This window comes from Phyllostomus discolor, chromosome 1 (assembly GCF_004126475.2).
Source record: "Phyllostomus discolor isolate MPI-MPIP mPhyDis1 chromosome 1, mPhyDis1.pri.v3, whole genome shotgun sequence".
Lineage (NCBI taxonomy): Eukaryota > Metazoa > Chordata > Mammalia > Chiroptera > Phyllostomidae > Phyllostomus > Phyllostomus discolor.
Window position 1 is genome coordinate 146,792,706 of NC_040903.2, and position 4,230 is coordinate 146,796,935.

At 38.8% G+C, this 4,230-nt stretch overlaps 1 pseudogene; it reads right to left on the reverse strand.

Moving 5' to 3' along the window:
- Positions 1 to 228: 228 nt before the first annotated feature.
- On the reverse strand, positions 229 to 1,047 carry LOC114490302 (annotated as a pseudogene).
- Between the last annotated feature and the right edge of the window lie 3,183 nt (positions 1,048 to 4,230).

Below are 4,230 nucleotides of genomic sequence, written 5' to 3' on the forward strand. Positions count from 1 at the left end.
ATTTGTTTATCTTTCTTCTTGGTAGAACTTGCCTATAAAGTCATCAGCACCAGGCATTTTCTTTATGAAAAGTTTAACTACAGACTTAAATTCTTTATTGTTTATTGGATTGAATTATGCAAGCTTTCTCTTGATTCACTGTTGATAGCTTGTATTTTTTTAGTAATTCATTTCATTCAAATTTTCAAATTAAATTATTTGTAATGTTTATTTTTTCTTTTTTTATCATCAATTTTAAAGTAGTTCCTGTTTATTAACTGACCAGATTACAAAAATGAACATGGTAGATACCTTAGTTCATCCTTCTAGTAAACCTGTTGATCTGGTCTTCCCTGTTACCAGCATCTCCACCTTCTACAAAATGGGTGCTCTTTTTCTTCATTCCACCTCGTGGAGAAGATAATTTGAAGGGCCACAGGAAGTCGTTTGCTTCTTTGAAGCATTTTCCAACAGTACAGACCGCATGAATCAGATCTTCCATGCAGATGATGCCAGAATTACCAAGAGATCGAGCAATCAATGCGTTATCTGTAGGGCAATTCTTTTTTTGTTGATTTTCCCATACCCACGCTTGTAGATTAATTCATTTACTTACTTCAGGTTAGGATACCCCTATGCAATATATGGTTCCGCAGTCCTCAGCATGTTAATTGAAGCCTTGTTGAGCTTAACAAAGGTGCCATTGAAGATCTGGTGAAGGTGAAGAAGCTGTAGCACTTTTCAGACCTTTGGGCTCACACCATTGATACCTCTGATCCTGATGACAAATGCCAATTTGGGTTCTGCAGGTACACAGAAGTTGCCAGCTTTTCTTGCCATTATAGCCATTCGAATCTCAGATCTGTACATCTGCCTATATTCCTTGTGATAGTGCTTAGCGTTTTCATAGATAAGCTTCCTCCTTGTCTTTTGAAGCATCTTTTGGGCAAACTTCTTTCTCAGGTGCTTGATTTTCAGCTTTGTGAAATTTCTTTGCTTTTTCTTAAGGGTTTCTGGCCTGGCAGGAACTTTCTTCTCTTCTGCACCCTCCATGGTTCCAGCTGGAAAAAAAGAGGAACTCTTATTTTTTTATTCTTTGTGGTAGCAGTATTTTTGTTCCCCTTTTCTCTACTGATAATAGCTCATTTGTATCTTATCTCTTTTCTTTCAGTCATTTGTCTCTAAAAAGTCTTCAAATACCTTGAATTTGACCCTTTTGTATGTTTTTTATATTCCATTAGTTTTTATTTTTATCTTCATAATATCTTTTTATTCCTCCTTCCCAACTATTATAAGGACTGCCTCACCTTTCAGTGAAATACTGGAAATTGTGCTATTCTTTATTAGAATATGAGGCATGGAGGTCAGAATTTGGAGACAGGAAGGAATATATCAATCATGGTTCAATCGGGGGCAGAATCTTTATGAGTTACAGACAAGGGATTTATTATATAAATTAGACCTTATGCAGTTGTCACAGGGGCTGTGGGCGTGAAGGTCCAGGGGGAAGTCAGGAGTCAGCAGCCAGTCAATCTGAGAAGCCAGGTACATCCAACTACTGAATGAGACTGCAGAGGGAAATCTTGTAGGGAGAGCCATGGGAGGCCATGCCCCTGTGTAAACAGCCTCTGTGGGTCTGCTGCCAAGTGTCTGTGGTGGGCCTGCAACCACCATTGGCCAGCCTGGTCTACGGTAAAGAAGAGCTGACAACCCTGGCCAGTGTGGCTTGGTTGGAGCATCTTCCTGTAAACTGAAAGATCACGGGTTCAATTCCCAGTCAGGGCACATGGCCTGGTTTGTGGGTTAGTCCCTGTTTGGGGTGCTTGCAAGAGACAACTGATCAATGTTTCTCTCACATCCATGTTTCTTTTCCTCCCTTCTCTCTCTAAAATCAATAAACACATTGTCAGGTGAGGATTGAAAAGAAGAAGGGAGGAAGAGGAAGAAGAAGAGCCAGACATTGGCTCCTGTCACCATCTCTCACCACAATGACCCTCAGCTTAAAGGCTGCTGATTTTTTTCTAGGTCTTGTGAAAACTCCTTTTTTGGCCAATTCTACACTAAATTGTACAGGAAACAGGATTCTTGGAAATGTAGTTCCAGCATAGCAGAACTTCTAGGAGAATACTGCAAGAGTAAAAAGGAAGTTGAGGGTTATAGCTAGGTTCTACAAGGGCAGAAAAAGAGGCCTAATTACAGTGATTAGGGGAAGAACTGAAGGAAGGAATGGCAGGGTGTTGAATCTGAGAGGGTAACCACAAACATAGCAAACCCAGGTAAGTGCCAAAGCATAAACTGCTTCTGACTTACTGATATGATGGTTATAGCCCTAGTGAAGAGGTTAGAATCTTGAGTCCTACTTCCTATATGGACACTTCTTCCACATCTCATCTTTAAGTGATGATGGCCTTGGGAGTTCTCAAGGCCTGCTGCTTTTCTTTCTCAAAATATTTCCTTAGACCATTTCATTCATACCCTGTGTTCAATTATCAAACTAAATACCAATTTCCTAAACCTATATTTCCAGATCTTTTTCCTTAGCACTCATGATAAATTTATACAGGCTTACCAGGCTGTATGTGTTATAGACTAAACCCAACATACCTAAAATAGAGCTAATTATATCTAGCAATCATCTCTATTTTCTTGATATCAGCAGCTGACATCAGTATGTATTCAGTTATCCAAGCCAGGAAACTCAAAGTCACCTATAACAAGTCCTTATTTTCAGTATCTGCTCTGTCATTGGGTATGTTGATTATCTGCCTTAGATACCTCTTCATTTATTTTCTTTCCATTCATACTAAGTCCAGTAGTTTAGCATTTCTTACCCAATTATTACAATGTTATTCTTTTTATTTTATCACTGAAATCTTCATTATTTTTACTTTTTAAAAGTGTATTTTATTGATTATGCTATTACAGTTGTCCCATTTTTTTCTTTTGTTTGTCCTCCTCTGCTCTGACCCCTCTCCCTCCAGCAGTCCCCCTCCTTAGTTCATGCTCATGGGTGGAACATATAGTTCTTTGGCTTCTTCATTTCCTATACTATTCTTAACGTCTCCCTGTCTATATTGTACCTACCAATTATACTTCTTATTTCCTGTACCTTTTCCCTTATCCTTCCCCACTGATAACCCTCCATGTGATCTCCATTCCTGTGATTCTGTTCCTCTTCTAGTTGTTTGCTTAGTTTGTTTGTGGTTTTGTTTCAGGTGTGGTTGTTAATAATTGTGAGTTTGCTGTCATTTTACTGTACATGCTTTTTATCTTCTTTTCCTTAGATAAGTCCCTTTAACATTTCATATAATAAGGGCTTGGTGCTGATGAACTCCTTTAACTTGACCTTATCTGAGAAGCACTTTATCTGCCCTTCCATTCTAAATGAAAGCTTTGCTGGATAGAGTAATCTTGGATGTAGGTCCTTGCCTTTTATGACTTTGAATACTTCTTTGTAGCCCCTTCTTACCTGCAAGGTTTCTTTAGAGAAATCAGCTGAAAGTCTTATAGGCACTCCTTGGTAGGTAACTGTCTCCTTTTGCTGCTTTTAAGATTCTCTCCTCATTTTTAATTTTAAGTAATTTAATTATGATGTGTCTTGGTACATTCCTCCTTGGGTCCAACTTCCTTGGGACTCTGAGCTTCCTGGACTTGTATGTCTATTTCCTTCACCAGATTGGGGAAGTTTTCCTTCATTTTCAAATAAGTTTTCAATTTGTTGCTCTTCCTCTTCTCCTTCTGGCATCCCTATGGTTCAGATGTTGGTATATTTAAAGTTGTTGCAGAGGTTCCTAAGCCTCTCCTCATTTTTTTTGAATTCTTGTTTTTTTTTTTTTTCTGTTCTGGTTGAATATTTCTTCCTTCTGTTCCAAGTCATAGATTGGAGTCCCAGTTTCCCTTCACTGTTTGATCCCTATATATTTTCCTCTATTTCAGTTTGTGTAGCCTTTACTTCTTTGTTTATTTTGTGTCCATACTCAATCAATTCTGTGAGTATCCTGATTACCAGTGTTTTGAACTGCATCTGATAGTTTGGTTATCTCCTTGTCACTTAGTTATTTTTCTGGAATGTTGTTTTATTCTTTCATTTGGGCCATATTTCTTTGTCTTGGCGTACCTGGTAAGTTGTAAGGGGCAGAGCTTTAGGTATTCGCCAGGGTAGGGCAACCCACTTTACTGCCTTGTGGTGTTACCTGTGGGGGAGGGGTCAGAGAGAGAACAGTGCTGCTTGCTCAGCTCTCAGGTGACTTA